Source organism: Cavia porcellus, unplaced genomic scaffold (assembly GCF_034190915.1).
Source record: "Cavia porcellus strain 051 isolate PalLab524CR breed Dunkin Hartley unplaced genomic scaffold, mCavPor4.1 scaffold_10, whole genome shotgun sequence".
Taxonomy (NCBI): Eukaryota; Metazoa; Chordata; class Mammalia; order Rodentia; family Caviidae; genus Cavia; species Cavia porcellus.
Window position 1 is genome coordinate 10,613,810 of NW_026947493.1, and position 18,795 is coordinate 10,632,604.

An 18,795-nucleotide genomic window follows, 5' to 3' on the forward strand; every position below is an offset into this window, starting at 1 on the left:
CTATGCACTTAAACATGTATGCAGTTATATCTTTTAGAGCACTTTCTTTTCCTCTCTTTTTTACAATAGCAATTACACATTTAGGGTTTTATTACTACTACATTTCTTATTGCTTTTTACACTACAGATACAATGTGATATTTATAAATATAATTCTTGTTTATTTCACTAATGAGGATAGCCTCACGTTGTCTCCATTTGCCTATGCAGGCCTCAAGATCATTCTTTTTATAGCTGAGTATTATTCCATTGTATACAAATACCACATCTTTCTCATCCACTCTTCAGTTGATGGGCATCTTAGTTGTTTCCAAGATTTATTTATTACAAATTGTGCTGCTATGAACATGAGTGCACATATATTGCTGATATATGATCTTTTCAGTTTTTCTGGGAGAATACTCAGAAGGGGAATAGCTAGATTGAATGGAACTTCCAATCCTAGTCTTCTGAGAAGTCTCCATACTGATTTCCATATTGGCTGCCCAAGTCTCCCACCAACAGTGTTCCTTTTTCTCCTCGTCCTCGCCAGCATTTGTTATCAGTTGATTTCTTGATGGCAGCCATTCTTTCTGGAGTGAGATGCAATCCCAGTACTGTTTTAATTTGCATTTCTCAAATGACCAGTGATGGTGAACATTTCTTCATGTATTTATTTGTCATTTGTATTTCTTCACCTGAGAACAGAGTGTTCATCTCAGATGCCAATTTTTGGAGAGGGTCTTTGAGTTTGGGGGGTTTGATATGTTTCAATTCTTTATATGTTCTGGATATAAGTCCTTTGTCTGAGGCGTTACTGGTGAAAATTCTTTCCCATTCTGTGGATTTTCTTTTCACTCTGTTGGTGATTTCTTTTGAAGTGCAGAAACTTTTCAATAATATGAAATACCAGTTGTTAATTCTTTGAAGTGTTTCTTGTGCAGTTTGCATTTTTTCATGAATTCTCAGCCTACCCCTATGTCTCCAAGACTTCTACCTATCTTGTCTTCCAGTAGATTTAGTGTTTCTGTTTTAATATTTAGGTCTTTGATCCATTTAGACTTTAGTTTAGTGCATGGTTTTAGGCATGGGTCTAGTTTCAATCTTGGGCATATGGAGAGCCAATTTTTCCAACACCATATGTTAAAGAGGCTATATCCTTCTTCCAGTGAACATATTTAGCCCCTTTGTCAAATATCAGGTAGCTGAGTGTCTCTGTAGTTGTCCTTGCATCTTCTAATCTGTTCCATTAATCCTCGGATCTATTTCTTTGCCAGTACCATGCAGACTTTATCACTGAGGCTTTGTAGTATAGTTTCAAATCAGGAATTACAATGCCTCCTGCCTTGCCTTTGTTGCCCAGAATTGCCTTTGATATTCTAGGTTTCTTCTGTTTCCAAGTGAACTTTAGGAATGTTTTCTCTGGATCTGTGAGGTATGTTAATGGTATTTTGATTGGGATTGCATTAAATCTGTAGAACAGTTTTGGGGTATGGTCATTTTCACAATATTGGTTCTTTCTAGCCAAGAGCAAGGAATACCCTTCCATTTTCTAATATCCTCTTCAACTTCCTTTTTAGCATAACAAAGTTTTTAGCATATTGGTCTTTTACAGTCTTACGCTGATTCCTAAATAATTCATTTTTTAGATGCTATTGTGAAGGTTGATGTTTTCCTAATTTTTCTCTTGGTGACTTTTGGTTTGTCAGGAATGCTATTGATTTTTGAGCATTGACTTTGTACCCAGCTACACTGCTGAATTTGTTTATTACTTCTATTAGTCTTTTAACGGAGTTTTTTGTTCTTCTATATAAAGTATCAGATCATCTGCAAATAGTAATAATTTAACTTCTTTCTTTCCTATTTTTATTCCTTTTATTTCTCTCTCATGTCTGATCTCTCTGGCTAGTGTTTTCAGAAATATGTTGCACAGGAGTGGTGATAGTGGACATCTCTGTCTTGTTCTTGATTTTAAAGTCAAAGCTTTCAGTTTTTGTCCATTTAGTATAATGTTGGCTGTTGATTTGTCATAGATGGCCTTTATAAGATTGAGGTAGACACCATGTATTTCAAGTTTCTGAGGAGTTTTTTTTTTTTTTTACACTTTTTTTTCTTTTTTGTTTCTTTTTTTTTTTTTTTTTTTTTATCGGTACCAGGGATCGAACTCATGACTGCCTGCTTACAAGGCATGCCGCTGAGCTAAATCCCCAGCCCCTTCTGAAGAGTTTTTATCATGAACATGTGTTGTACTTTATCAAAAGCTTTTCCGCATCTATTGAGATGACCATGTGGTTTTTGTTTTTGGCTCTGTTGATGTGTTTTACATTTATTGTTTTGCCATCTCTGCATTCCTGGGATGAATCTCCCTTAGTCGTGATGTATAATCTTCTTGATGATTTGCTGCATTCCCTTCTATTTGCTGGTATTTTATTGAGAATCTTTGCATCAATGTTCATTAGTGAGATTGGCCTTTAGTTCTCCTTTTTGGTTGAGTCTTTCTCTGGTTTTGGTATCAGAGTAATACTTGCCTACAGGAATGATTTAGGGATTTTTTCCTTTTCAATTTCATCGAAGAGTTTAAGAAATATTAGCATCAAATGTTCTCTAAATTTCTTGTAGAATTCAGCTGTGAATCCATCTGGACCTGGGCTTTTCTTTGTTAGTAAGTTTTTAATTATATTTTCAATTTTAATATCTGATATTGGGTTATTCAAAATTGCTATATCTTCTTGGTTGAGCTTTAGTAGTTCATATGTTTCTAGAAATCTGTCCATTTCCTGTGTTTTCCACTCTAAGTGAGTAGAGGTTTTCAAAGTAAGTATTTATGATCTTTTGCATATCTATGGGATCTGTAGTAATTTCCCCCTTTTCAGTCCTTATTGTGTGAATTTGGCTTTTTTCTTTCTTTTTCTTTATAAGGTTAGCTAGAAGTTTGCCAATTTTGTTTATTCTCTCAAAAAACCAGCTTTTTGATTCATTAATTCTTTGTATTGTTTTTTAGTTTCAGTTGCATTGATTTCTGCTGTAATCCTTACTATTTCTTTTCTTCTATGAGCTTTGGGTTTAACTTACTCTTGTTTTTCTAGAAGCTTGAGATGAAGCATTAGGTTGTTTATTAGTGCTTGTTCTGTTTTCTTGATATGACAATTTGTTGCTATATATTTCCCTCTTAAGACCGTTTTTATTGCATCTCACAGATTACAGTATATTGTTTCTGCATTTTCATTGAATTGTAGGTATTGTTTTATTTTTTATTTAATTTCATCCAGAGCCCACTGGTTGTTCAAAAGATTGTTATTTAATTTCCATGTATTTATGCTGGTTTTTCATTTTTTTGCCATTAATTTCCAGTTTCAGTACGCTATGTTCAGATATTATGCATGGGATAATCTCAATACCTTTGCATTTGCTTAAGAATGTTTTATGGGACAATATATGGTCTATTTTGGCGAATGTCCCATGTGCAGCTGAGACGAATGTGTATTTCGATGTGGTTGGGTGGAACACTAAATGTCTATTAAGTCCAATTCAGGTATGATTCAGGTATGATTCAATTCTATTATTTCTTTGCTGACTTTTTGTCTAGTTGATCTATCTCATTGAGACAATGGGCTGTTAAGGTCATTGTGTTATAATTGTGTTCTTATGTATTTGGTTTTTCGTGTCCATTAAAATATGTCTTATATAGTTGGGTGCTCCTGTATTTGATGCATATGTATTTGTAATTATTAGTTCTTCCTTTTGAATTTTTCCACTAACAAGTATGTAGTGACCTTCTTTACCTCTTTTAATCATTTTAGGTTTGAAGTTCATATTGTCTGCAAATAAAATAGTTATCCCTGCTTTTCCTGTTGCATGAAATACTATTTTCCATCCTTTGACTTTTAGTCTATGAGTTTCCTTTTGGATCAGATGTGTTTCTTTTATTCAGCATATTGTGGGATCTTGTTTCTTAATTCATTCTGTCAACCTATTTCTTTTGATAGGTGCATTGAGGCCATTTCCATTTATGGATATCACTGATATGTACTGGCTCGACTTTGCCATATTATGTTCCAGTTGTTTGTCTTCTGTTTACCCCCATTGTTTAATTGCTTGTCCTACCTGGTGGTTTCTTTCTGTTGTTCTGGGATTGTGGTCATTTTTATCTCTATTATGTTTTTCAATACTCTTTCTAGAGTTGGTTTGGTGGACATGAATTTCTTTAGTTGTTCTTTGTAATGGAAGTATCTTGTTTCTCCATTAAATTTGAAAGAAAATTTTTCTGGGTACATCAATCTGGGTTGAAAGTTGTTTGCTTTCAGGGCTTGAAATACCTCACTCCAAGCTTGTGTTGACTTGAGGATTTGTGATTCTAATTGGCTTTCCAGCATTTTCTCTAGCAGCATTCCGTATTGTTTTTATGCTGTATGTCTGAGATCTTAATTATTGTATGTCTGGGTGTAGATTTATGTTGATTGTGACTGTTTGGCATTCTATATGCCTCACTTATCTGCATGTCAGATTTTTTCCCCATGTTTGGGAAATTTTCTGCTATTACTTCTGTGACTATTTTAGTTATGTCTTTGCATTGACTCCTGCATCTTCACTGATGCCTATTAATCTTACGTTGCTGCTCTTGGCATCATCTTGAAGCTGCTGGACTGTCATTTCATGCTGCTTTGTTATTTTTAAAAGTACTAACCTTTCATGATTGCTAATTGCGATCCTGTACTCAAAGTCCAAAATCCTATCCTCAGCTTCATTTAGACAGTTCTGCCAGCTCTGAATAGAATTTTTTGTTTCTTGAATGTCCCTTTGAGTTTGTTTCATGAATTCTCCTTGTTTTCTATATAGTTCATTCAAGGTTTCAATCAGTTTCCCATGCTCCTGTACTTTTTTCTCTATTTCTTCTTTAGCTATGCTCAGCAACTCCTTTGCTAAGGTTGTTATTTCTATCTTTACATGGGAGAGTACTTCTAATTTGATTTCCTCTATAGCCTCATGGAGTTTTTTTTATTTCACTTATTATCTTTTCAGAGATTTCCAGTGTGTTATTTTTTAAGTACTCTATTTGAATGTCTCCTGTACTTGCTTCTGGTGGGCTAGATGTTTGAGATTGAATTTTGCTTTTTCATTTTGCCATTTTCCCTGTTCGAGTTAATATTTGGTCCTTCAATCCCACTAGTATCAACAGTTGGTAGTGTGTATCTTGGGGTCCTAATGTAAATTTGATGTTTGTTCAATTGCTGGGTCCCCCAGTAAAGAGGTGGGCTAGTCACCTGACTCTTTTCCAGGGCCTGTTGGGTGAGTCCATATTCTTCCTGGGCTGACAAGCCCTGTAGTATTGATGTAGGTCATCTTTTAGTGCCTGTTATTACTTTATCTTCAGGTTATTCCAGGTCACCAAATCTCCCTGTCTATAGTATTTGTGTTGGCCGGGGCCCTACTGTGTCCCTATTGTGTTTCATAAGCCTTTTGGTTTTCTCCAAGTAGGGGGAGTCCTTATTGGCACACTCCTCACCCTGCCTGGTGTTTTCTGTGTGCAGGAAGGGGTCACCCATACTCTTTCCAGACTCACCAAGGTCTTACAGTTAGTTGGAAGGAGCTTCATTACTCGCCCTATTTACCCACTGTACACCTCTATTTTAGGGGCATACTCACCACACTGACCAGAGCCTGTGGAGATTTTCTGTTTGGGTGAGGCAGTTACTGAATCTCCATTCAGGCTAGCATAGTTAACCTGCTGTAGTCCAAGGTTCTGGGAGAAAGGTGGAGCTAAAGATCAACAGCAGTATTAGGTAGAGGAGGTAGGGAGTGTGCCTGAGGGGCCAGCAGATGTCCTGGGTCCAGTGTCCGCTGGGCACAGGCCCAGATCCCAGGGCAGCATGACATTCCTCAGTGCTGACTGAAGTCACAGAAAACAGGCAGCTGCACGGGCCAAGGTCCGAGGGCAGCATGCGTTCCCCAGGGCTGTTGGGAATTGCTCAGGAAGCTCTTGGCGGCCTGGGCCAAGGTTCCTGGGCAGTGTGGCGTTCCTCAGTGCTGGCTGGAGTCGCACCCATTTCTGGGTTTTGAGCGATGTTTCAAAGCTTCCTCAGTGCACTGGGAATCACCTGGCCCACTTTGGCTCCCGGGGCAGACTGCTGGCAACTGCTTGCCACTTGGAGCTTGCTGGGTGTGGGCCAGTTGGGCCTGCGGGGACTCTCTGTGTCCTCTGGTGATTTCAAATGCAAGGCATAGTCTTATTTCCCGGGAGCCAAGTTCCAAATCTTTCCAGTGTACTAAAGTTCAGCCGGTGCTCTGTCAGAGCCCGGGACTCAAAAAGAGGGGTTTAAATGTGAATCACCACCAGGAAATATCTAATTCAACATGTTGTGAGTGGGGAAAAAAGTGCTGAAAAGTAGAGAAATAAGTAGTTATTTAAGGTACTTTAAAGTTACTTGGAATTAAAAATTAAATCAAAAGTGTTATGTCAACATTGTGTGTGTGTGTGTGTGGGGGGGGGCTAGGCCAACTAAGACTATGTGACTCTTCAGCACTTAAAAAATGTTTAATTTTGAGATCTTAGAATTTCAGTCTTGCAAGCTGAATGTGTACATTTCCTCTCTCTTCTCTGGACCTCTTTTCAATGGGTATTTCTCATTAATCCTGAGAGTATTTTTATCAGAAAGAGGATTGTCTCCACAGTTGCTGGGTACTGGCTCTTTTGCTTACTATTTTAGTGAACAGCAGATTGGCTGATCCTCTCTGGACACAAGAAAACACAGCTAAGAACAAGAGAGCTTTGTGTGGAGGTGAGGTTAGGAAGCCGGCTGCAGTATATCTAATTAGAAGGAATTAGGAGCCTCTGGAATGATTTCCGCACATGACATCCCTTGTCCCTCTCTCACTGTAACTCCAATGTCCTGTTTAGATTTCCAGTTCCGTTTTTATCTAAATGTTCACATAGATTACTTTGGTACTCTCTTCTCCTTTGAATGAGTAAGTTCAGTCCTTTCTCCTATATGCTGGAGACTCCTGGGTGGGAGGCAGGTGCTTAGAGAGGTAGTTGCCTCTTGCCACCTCTTGCTTGTAGTCCATACTCCAGATTCTGTGTTGATACCAATGACTCCCTGACAGTGTCTCTCCTGGAGACATCAGCCTGTGTCCAAATCTAAACCTAGCTGCTGTTTAATTCACCAAGGCAGCTTGCTCCAGGGTTGCTGCTTACCTAGGATGTCTATTGCTCTTCACCTGAGGATCTTGGGAGCAGGGAAGCACGGAAGACATGTTAGTCACTTTCCTGTCTTTGGAACACAATGTCTGACACATAGAACTAAGGGGGGGAAAGTTTAATTAGGCTCAAGGTGTCAAAGGATTCAGTCCGATGGCCTGGCTCCAAGGAACATGGCAAAGGGACATGGGGGCGGGGAGTAGAGCAGGGAAACAGTGCTAGAGAGCAAGAGACGAGTAACTCTGTGTAGTGACTACAGCCACATCATCCAGGCATAGGCAGAGATGTACTTTTAGTAATTGTCTAGGCAGCTCCCAAGTCAAACAAGCTGACGCAGGTAACACTAACAATCTCCCAAGGACACATCGCCCTGGGGAGTGGCATCCCTTGCCTACACTTCATCATGGGGACGTGGTTGTTTCTCTCCCTGGAGTCTGTTCTCAGCCACACCACTGAGGTCTTGCTGTCTTCTTCCATTTTCTTCTTCCTTCCTTTGTCTTAGTTCTCACTTCCCTTCCTCCTAATTCAGTTGTTTAATTCATCAGAGGAAGTGTAAAAATCCCTTCAAAGTCATGCTTAGACCTGTATGTCCCACCCTTTGCCCTGTGCCTTATTCAGACTACGTTTATCTTTACTTCTCTTTGGTGGAGTTAGAAATACTCAATATGTAAAATCAATAGTAACACTAGAAGTAAAAAAGTTTTCTGTTCAGGATTAATTCTGTAGTCACTGCATAGATCAACCTTTAATCAACTGCTAGATTAAAAAGAAAATCTAAGACAGCAGTGGTGGTGTGTGCCTATCTTAGCACTATGGGAGACTGAGGCAGGAATAAATTTGAACCTAATCTGGGCAATTTAGTGACTTACCAAGGGTCTGTCTCAAAATACTTACAAAAAACAAGGCTGGAAATGTAACTAATTGGAAAGACCTAGGATTCAATCCCAGTCCTGGGAAAGAAATCTGATTTCCTTCCCAGGACTTTGTGGATTGGGAAGAGCATCAATTGGTAGGCTATGGGACAGGGTTCTTGTCCTGACTCTGCACCTGTAACAAGAGTAGTGACCTTGGGAGGGTCACCTCTTCTCTGATCCTTAGGCAACTCACCCATAAACAGAATAGGTAGGTCTTCTGACCTGCATTCTTCATACACTAGTTTGGCAGGAAGTTAAGGATGGCCTGGGGGTGAAGGTCTCCTGAGATTGACTCCTGAGGACTGCATACTCCAGCAGCATGGATCAGGTTTACTTGCTGCAGGACTTCCAGATCTCTTAATAAGCAAATGTACACTGTGACTATGTAGGAGAGACAGGCAGGGTTTCCCGAATGGATCTGAAAGATCTTCCTCCAGGTTTAAGTAGGAAACCTATTAATAAGCTGTAGAAGCACCGTTAACTGACCACTGTCATTTTGGAGAATAATTAAGAGTCACTTTATTCTCTTCATATTCACTTGCCATTATTTCTACCTGTTCAAATGCCATGAAACAATACCAAGTCAGCATAAGGGAGGACAAGTTACTCTTGGTGATTTTATCTTTCTGGTTAATTAAAATCTTCTCACCCAATAATTTCAGCACTCTAGGAAAGTGAGGTATGGCAGTGCTCCTCATAAAGATTGCCCTGGACTCTGTTACAGCCAACTCCAACTCTGCCTCACTGAGACTCTCCGGCTACTCGCTACCTGCTGCACGGGCTTATGTTTGAGGTTTGGCTGTGATCATGAGTCAAAATACTAGAAAGATTAAGTTATTGTCCTTGGCTCAGTGCTACTCTCCTACCTGGTAAGTCAAAGTGTGAAAATTAATTTTTTGAGATGATTCAACATTTTTATTCATGTTGAAATGAAAAGAACATCTTTCTAGATTATCTGATTACAGAATTCTGAGTAAACTTGTCGAAGTGGAAGATTTTTCGGTGTTTGTGTAGATGAGTGTGCATAGAGCTCCTATGAGCTTGCTTCTCTAAGACTATACTTCAGCTGCTAAAAGGATAATTCGACCATCAGTGAGGGGGAGGCTTCCAGTGGATCCTGGGAAACATCTCGAAGTGAGATAGGAAACTGGTGTACAGCATAGTGTGATTTAATGCTGTCAACCAAATGTTTTTCCTCTCAACCTTCTCTTTACCAAGATCTGTTTTCCTCGTTTGTGTTCCCTGAGTGGTTCACTCAGGCCTCATGTTGTCTTGCCACTGAATGGCTCTGGAGGGAAAATGACACAGGCTCAGGAATAAATGTCTTGGTGGGTGCTATCATGTGCCACCTAGATTTCCCTTCAGTTATGAGAAAGCTGTTGAAAATACACCTACAGACACCCCAACTTTGTCAGTCTGCTAAGGGGCATCATGGGAAGAGAGCCCTCTCGCCCAGACTGACTGCATCCAGTGACTGTGTGGGTGCAGGGATCAGAGGCTTCAGGACTCAGCTTTCTTCTAAAGGGCTATTCCAGCTTCATGCCCGAGGCTTCTGTTGAACCACATCCAGTTCAGCTGCCTGACCTGTGCGTGTAGTTGTTGGTCCTAAGAGCTCACCTTAAAAAATCTGGGGCTTTAAAAATCTGGGGATTTAAAAAGCTGGGGATTTAGCTCAGTGGCATAAGCGCCTGCCTTGCAAATGTGTGGTCGTGAGTTCGATCCCTGGTACCCGTACTGATAGAAAAGAAAAAGACAAAAAAAAAAAAAAAAAAAAAAAAAAAAAAATCCTGAATGCTAAACGTCATCTTAGAATCTGCTTCTTAGGAAACCCAACATATAGTGGAGACCTAATATGTTACCAGTGTCTGGAAGATATGTGGATTTTAAAGGAATCGCATACTGTTAGGATTGCATTTGACACAAGAAGGTGAGCTCCTAATTAATAGTTCAGTTGCTTGGTGGTGTGACACCTGGGAGGCAATGGGAAAAGAGATTGTGAATATGTAAAGAAGGAAGTTTTGTTTTTGCTTTTTCTTTCACTCAGCACAGCTTTTTGGTCTCATTTAAAATAGTGCGTAACTGGAAGCCCTAAAGATAAAGGTATTATCCTTTATTTTCTATTAAAATTTGGGACATTGGGCTATTGACGGTTCCAGTTAGGATTGATTTTAGTGTGACTGTCAATTCTTACAAAGTGAAAAAACCCAAATAAAACAAAAGATGGTGTTCAGTGGTATGAATATTTGTGATATAACTGTGTAGAAGAAAGAAAATGATAGACATAAAATGCATGGTTTTTGCTTCAGTAAATAGAAATAGGAGTAGGATGGAGAATCAGGCACGAGTGATTTCAGTGGAAATGGTAAGGCTTTAAAATTTGTGCTGGCTGGTGTACTCAGAGGTTATTCATTTTCATCGTCAACTGTACCATACATCCATGCATTACACACATGCTTCCTATGTGTCAGTAGAACGTGTTTTGCTTTATTTTCTTTTGTTCTGTTCTGTTCTTTTTTCTTTTGGGGGGGGAGTACTGGGAATTGAACTTAAAATCTTGCACTTCCCAGGTAGGCACTGCGCTGCTGAACTAGATCCTCAGCCCTTGCTTCATTTCTTAAGAAAGAAAATGAGAGGAGAACATGTGACAATAACAAGAAACATTCTCCATTACACTCCTGCCTCTATTTACTGAAGCAAAAACCAACATTTTGTTGTAAAAGACATTGTAGAAAGGCGCGATGGCTAGAGTGCAGGGTGGAAGTCCTATGGGGTTATTCTTAAAGCTACGTGAGACTGCAGCAAATTTGTAGGAGATTAAACAAATCTGGCAGAACAAGGACATTTTAAAATGCAGCATGAAGCAGAGATACTGGATGAGCAGTGCCTTTGTTTTTCTGTAAGGCACTTTTCCTGGGTTATCACTTTTGCATTTAGTGTATCATCATCTCCTCTACGTTGCTTGTTTTATTCTTTTATTCACTTGTGGTTTTGCACAAATATTGTTGAGCTTTTCCTAGGTGTTAGGAGCTCGTGCATGAGCTGAGTTGGTGCTAACGTCTGCTTTTGTTCCAGTTACAGTCTTACTCTGTTTTCTTTTGCTATTAGCACAATACCAGGGACTGAGTAAGTTATAAAGAGGTTTATTTGGTTTACAATTGTGCTCAAAAGTCAAAGGTCTGCATCTGGTGGTCGCCTTGCTGGCAGAGTCCCAAGGCAGTGCAGGGCATCACATGGCAAGAGGTAGGCAGACAGGAAAAACCAGCCAAACTGGCTTTGAAGCAAACCTAGTCCCAAAGAGGAGATAACCCATTAACACATTAATTGCATGAAGGAATTATTCATTCAAGAGTGATGATCTGCAATTTCTTCTTAAAGGTTCCACCTGGTCTTATCTCCTAATAGCTCATAATGGGAAATAAATTTCAACAAGAGTTTCGGAGGAGACTAACCATATTCAAACCCTTGAAGCTACCTGTGTTAATGAGTTTAATACTCTAGTATCCTGCGTTGGTTTACCTAAGCTACGGAACTGGTTACCTTACTAAGGTGTCAATTCTGGCTCTGTCAGTCTCTTAAGTCTCTGTAAGAATGACAGTTTTATTATCTGACTAGTCTTGCTTATATGACCCTCATTGGCAATATTTTTGTAGTACTTGTAATTCAACATGCATTTGTCAGTCTCCCTAGTTAGACAAGAGAACTCTCTGAGGGTAGGGACTCTGTCCCCTTGGTGTGAGCATCTGAGTGTGGTTTATGTGGCAGGTGCTTCCCAGACACATGGTGGTCTCTGTCTTCCTGCTGTTTCGGTCCTCTACTGGAGACAAAACTGAGCTCAACAAGAAGAGGTCAGATGTAGATGAAAAATTAATTCTTAATCCAGTTTTGTTCCTATTACAGTTACAGGGTTTGGATTAGTGGCTACTCAGCAGTTTTAAGAAAAAATGAACTAATCATCACATCAGAGCATGTTAAAACTGGAAGGGACCCAGAAAGGCCTAATGGAAATATCTCTGGGGTAAAGAATGACAGACAAGAAGAAAAGAAATAAATGGCATAAGCTAAAGGCAACTATTTACTAAGTGCTTAATATGCGTTAGCCTTGTACTAAGAGCTTTTCCTACATGACCTATTTTAATTCCTTTGAATTTCCTGAGCGAAGGTCAATTAGCCTATTTTACTGTTAAAGTAAACTGAAACTCCAAGAATTTATATTCTTTGTCTAAGATTATACCTAGGAAGTGCAGGTGCTAAGGCTGTAGCCAGGAGTATGTGGACCTAGTAGAAAGCTTTCCCAACTTTAATATGGTGCAGCTCACCTGGGGATTCATTAAGGTAGAAGTTCTGACTCAAGGAGACATGAGATTCTTCCTTAGTAATAGGCTTCCTGGGGGTGCTCATGAAACTGGTCCTAGAGACACACTTTGAGGACTGCCAACTTGTCTCAGCATTTCTCAAACTTTAACATGCATAGGAATCGCAGATTATGAATCAGATTATGAATCACTGGCTCTGGAATGGAGCTTGGGATCTTGCATTTAAAACAAAAACAAAAAACATAGTTTGAATTGTGCATTCAAGATGGAGACTGGCATGAGCCTTAGAGCTTTCTAGTAACTGTTGATAACTAGAGCATTCACACCAGGTTTTTACTGTAGTTATCTTTGAAAATAACAAAATCCTATCTTCTTTGGTTTCCCCCCTCCAAAACTCATGTTAAAATTTGATATCTTTATGAGACATTAAGAACTGGGATCAGGTAGAACCTTTTAGAGATGATAAGGGCTCCTTCCCATTAGGATGAATTAATCCTCATATGATTAATAAATTAATGAGTGAATAGATTTACCTCCAGAGTTGGCCTGATATAAAAGCCAATTTGACTAGACTTGTCATGTTTCCTGTCTCTGACTTGTGATGACCTGTGCCACCTCAGGACCTTGCCAGCGAAGAAGATTATCACCAGATTATCAAGAGCTAGACCAGAACTGTGGACAAGCCGAAGAGCCTCTTTTCTTTAGAAGGTACCCAGTCTGTGGTATTGTGTATGGCATCTCTAACAGGAGCAGTGCAGGGGTGCACCAGAAAGCTAGTGGCCTGGAAAAGGGAGAGGGTTTTGTGTGATGTCAGTGGGGAGGCCTGCAGCACCCTCCAAGTTCACCTGAGCATTGAGCAGAGACACCACCCCCACCCTTCCCAACAGTTCAAAGCAACGTGACATCACCAGTTCTAAAAAAACCCCAGGTTCATAATGAAACTTGTAATCAGGTGAGTCTTGTTTTGTTCTGAGTTCATTTATACTGTTTCTCACAGTCCCTCAGTTGGTAACTTGGAGGGTACACTCAGGGGGTGAATTCTGGGAACTCTAACTGATCTTTCAGGTTTACATAGAGTGGGTTTACTCCCCCCAGAGAACACCACTGGCCTTCTTGTAAATCTCTTTTTGCTCAAAGGGGAGAAGCTGGTTGTCATTGCCAATTGACACTTTCAGGGACTACAGATGTTGTGTGCACTGTGTCTTGTCTCTATCTCTCATCTTGTGTGAACATAGAGAAGACACCAGGACAGATACAGGAGACTAGACACACAGTTGAGCTTCATGTTCAATAGTATTCTGCCCCACTGCCCAAAAACCTTGATTATAAAGGTATTCATTTCATTCATGTCCAAAGAGCCCAGCCTAGCTTTATACCGGAGGCTCCTTTCTGAATAAGAAGGACTCCCCTCTTTTCAGTGAGGTGCATGGGATGAAGGACACCTACTGGAAAACAGCTCAGCCTGAATACTTAGAAACCAGCAGAGAAGGAGTCCGTCAAAGAGCAGAAGAGTGTATTTTCCTTGATGTGCACACAAGGTGGAAGCGGAGGAAGTGGGTGTGCATGGGTGTTAGAATCTGAAAAGCTCTGTCTCCATCATATATTAATGCTACATCCTCGGGCAGGCCGTTGGCAGTTTTTAAGTGCTTTGCACAGAGGTCCATTCAAGTTCTCAGTTCCGCTGCTTATTTCTGTATTCTTGCCTTCTGATGTGTATCTGTGAGTCTCTGTGATTCCACACTGCTGTCACTCAGAGCGCCAGCAGACACCAACAGATTCTGTCACAACAGCTGATGGCGCAGGCCCGCCTCAGCATCTGATCAGCAAAGATTCTGCTCAGGCCCCGAAGGAGCCACTCAAGGCCAACTTTATTTTAAGAAATTGGTTGCTTTATTTACAAAGAGACCCTTCCAAAAGGTTTCCCAGCAGGACCTAAATTGGTGATTTTGTGCAGAAGAATTAAAAACCAGGTTCCAGCCGTGTCGTTTATGGAGGTCTGCCACATGTGCAGCCCAGACAACGCGCGGCCTTAATGCTTTATTAGATTGGAGTCATTTCTGGCTCTTAAACATTTTCATGAAATTTGTTCAATTTTCTGGGTGTGTTTTATATGAAAAAATTAAATGTTTTTTGGCAGTTCTATTAAATAGACACCGGCAACATCTCTGGATAGTTTAGTGCTCAGAAATCAATGACACAGCATTCTCCTATTTAATCCACTAATTGAGAGCTGTATTGCAGTGATTCCCTTTTCTTCTGGGCCACACATGATCATCATGACTGTATACGAACAGTGAACACGAAGTGGGGACATTATCATTTTTGTGAGGAAAACAAGCCTTTGCCAACATACACTGTATGATTGTATGCCTCGGAAAAGAAATCACACCTGGGCAGATATTGCCTTTGGTCTCTCAGTTTGGCAAGTAGAGTAAGCTGGATTTTGACACTTACTTGTGTTTGGACAGTTCCATTGTGCAGTACACAGACTGAGCAACAGTATAGTGCTTCTTGGTCAAGCCTGGAATGCTCCTTCCCACTTCATCTAAATAAGAATCATGCCTCTGCATTAAGATTCCTTGTGTTTCTTTCTTAAAGCTTAGCCTCTGAATTGGTCTTTTCTCCATAATTAGCTATGAATACTTGATCTTAAAATCAAAAATACTTATTTTCTGTCCCTCAGCTCTTAATTCATGAGTGTTTATAAAGCATTTCCTGTATGACAACATGTAGAAGATCTTTGGTGAACATCTGGGGAACGATTAATTGTGTCTTTATCTCACTCAGATGGAGTGAAAGATCATAGTAAAAGGGAACACAGTGCACTGGAGGTCCCGGAAATGACATCTGTCGTGTTGTGAATGAAGGAGAGAGACCTTTCCTTGCATCCTGTTCACCTTTTCCTCAGTGTCGAGGAGCATAGATACCTGTCTCAGAATCTATGACTGCAGGCTAATAATTCTCTTTTGGGGATAAAAACGAAATTGGCATAAGACAAAAAGGTGTATTTCCAACAAGTGAGTGAAAGACCGTCAATGGATGCAGTACATGAACTTGCAGAACATTCATAGGTTATGTCTGTCCCGAATCTCCCTTTCATTCAATACTGTTTTGTGATGATTGGGCGTTGGGCTGACCCTTAAGAGTTTGCCCTTATGTTCCTGCCTTCCTCCTTTTACGTTAGAAAAAGAGGAAACCGGAGAGTCAGATGTCACCACAGACAAAGCAGAAGGGCAAGGATACAGAAAAGGCTGCAGCTTGATGAGTTTTCATTAAACAATATTTCAGCCTTGTGGTTGCATCTAAGTGCAAATGGCCACACAGCCAAGGACTGACTTCGTTTTCAGGGGAAGATCTGCAGGGGAAAAGGAGAAGGCAGGGCCGTGCCTCATTTTGCCCTTGAGAAGCCCTTATCCGAAGTCACACTGGCTTTTCCCCCTGGGGATGGGATGGACGGTACAGAAGGACTTCCGCACTGGGTAACTGAGCACCTGAAGAGAAGGATGGTGCCCTGAATGTGTCCTTCCAGTGGGTCCTCATCGTGAGCTGTGGATTTTAGAGCCTCGTCTTGCCCTTTCCACTCCACCCTCCTCTGCTTTCAGCTCGTTCCCCGTCAGCTTCCTGAGGCCGCTCTTCCACTCTACCACACGCACTGCTCCATCTGCGTTTCATGAGTCACGACTGAAGGAGGAGGGATGCGGGGGGCCACAAACACACCAGGAGCCTCTCTCTTTCTGCGCTGAGTCACAAAGGGGTTTTAAGGGAGGATTAATACTCACAACTTCCCTGTGAGGTCAGGAAGCACATTAATACCTTACCATCCTGAGGACACTGAGGTCAAGGCTCCTTCTCAGGGGCAGGGACCTGGGCTTCCTGAGTGGCCTCATCACTCCCGGTCTCTCACCAGATTGCTCTCTCTCCTCGTCCCTTCCCACAGGACTCCTTTGAGAGGGCAGCTGGCACTTGCAACTTCAGGGGCTGTGACTAGGTAGGGTCACATGGGAGAATACTCCAAGTCTCATATTCTTTCAAATAGGAAACACCTTGGACTTGCACAGCCAGAAATTCCAGATTCAAAGACGGACAATACCTATTAATATGGGCAAAGTAGTTTTGCTCTGTGATACTTATTTCCCTCATCTTTATAATGGGAATAATAAATGCTTATACACAAGAGGAAGAATTTCAAAAAACTTTAGGGAAAGACTGGGATTATGTAAAACTTGCGGTGAACCTGTCCTCAAGTTCTTGAGAACCTCATTTACTAGTTTCTTTTCTTTTGGGGATTTGAAGTAATGATACTCATTTCAGGGCTGAGAAAAGGCTTGGCTAAGGCTGGGTGCCCATTTAATAAATATCAGGGAGAAAAAAAGAGAACAAGATCTCAGAAGTTTGACCAGGGGGAGCACGTTTCTAGACATATGGTAGAAAACTACTTACTGGAAATAATTTTACGCAAGGAGCACCTTTTAATATCTATGTACCTTCTTTCCCCCTGCGTCATATACCGGCGTGCCTTTAGTCTACGGAAACCCACTTCGCTTTTTCTCCGTGCCCCAGCTTTGGTATGTATCACAAGCATAATGAATAATAGAAGGAAATGTGCTGAGGGAGGGGAGGAGAGGTATAAAGGGTCAGGGAAGAGAAACAGGAAAGAAACAGAACACAGAGAAAGCAAGCGAAGTGAGGAGCAGACAGTTCAATAAAATCTGCTCCCCTGCTTCCCAATATCCCTGGGGCTGGCCCCAGGATAACAGTGAGAATGGGTAGGTGCGGGGCGTGAGCGCAAGTATTATAATCTGCTTTTATACCAGTTCTATAGACAACAAGGCAACATGTGGCAAACAGTACTGGGACCTCATTATTTCCATTAGAAACAGTGGCCCAGAAAAACAGGCGAAGAATAGTTTGAATGAATGAGGGTTTTACTTATCCTGTGCTGCAGAGACCCCTGGGTTAGCAACCCAGGACGACTGCAACTTTTCCAGGGTTTTCAGAGTTTGAGCCCATGTTCCTCTTCCTGCTTTACTGACCCGGATGTATGCAGATTGTGCTGCATACACCCAGACAGCAGAAAAGCAAAGAGGGCACACAGGAAAGGCAAACATTGCCCAACAACCTTTAGCTTCCCTTTCATTGGCCAGACTTGTTCAAGTGGTCACTGATAGCAATGCAGTGTGTGCACTGTAAACTTTTCCCTCCATTTATGCTCCATCGGTGCTTCAGTTAAATCCACATTGCTCTTTTTTAGTATTGCATTGTCCAGTAAAAATTAAACAGCTGGGCGTGGTATACCATACTCGTAGTTCCAGCTACTAGGGAAGCTGAGGTAGGAGGATCATTTGAGACTATGAGTTCAAAGTCAGCCTGAAAGCAAAGACTCTATTTTAAAAAAATGAATAAAATTAAACATTAATTGCATTAGTACCATTAAGCCCATGTGGCTGCTGTCCACCTTGTAAGGCAGTATAGATATAGAATATTTTTCTTATCATAGAAAATTCTGTTGGACAACAGGATTTTATATGAATGCAAGTAAGTGCTGAATCTTCATGAAGAGTTGTCAGAAATAGAAAACAGATACATGAAAGGACGCTAATATTCTTGGTGATTACCAAGGCTGTAACTTGTGGTTGTGTAGGAGGGAGGTTAAGGGCCCTGGATGGGTGATGACTCTAGAACACTCATGATCAGTTGTCAGCAAAGGCTGGTAAATCTGTAAGCAATGCTGGTCTTGTCACCAGCCTTCCTCAGAAAGGTCTGAGGTTGTCTCTGAGTTTGGAAAAGAGAGTCAAGTTTAGTTCTTTTTCTAACAGTATTGGCAGTCAAGTTCATGATTTCCCTTCTCTGAAATCATCACTGAGATATATTCTCTACTTAATTTTGTCTATCACTATCTCAGTCCAGTCTTTAGAAGGTCTCAGAAGCTAGGGTGGGTAGGTGGGTAGAGACAGACACAGTCTGATTCCCAGGAATGTGGAAGTGCTATTTGTCTAAGCATTAGGGTGAATTACTCAGCTAAGTCCTGACGTCTGGATGGCAAGTTTACCGTGGAGAGTGTTTTTCCCTTTCCTTCATGTCACCAACTTCATTACTCACTTAAGATGCTTGGCCTGCCAATGGCCTGTCGTGTGGATTCACTCTGACTAGCCGGAATTTTAGCTTTACCTTGGATTTACTGGCTTAGCCTGTCTGTTTCTCCTGGGCCATGTGCATAGTTACGTTACATGCTTATTTCTAACATTTTGAGCTGAAATAGTGGTACCAAGCCATGTTACCTTTATTCTCCCCTCTTGGTTCTTTTCACAGTGACAGCTTATTTCGTGTTTGTGAATTGGTGGCACTGCCCCCTGTTAGAGAAAAGTCTGCCTTAATAAATACTGTGTGCGGTATC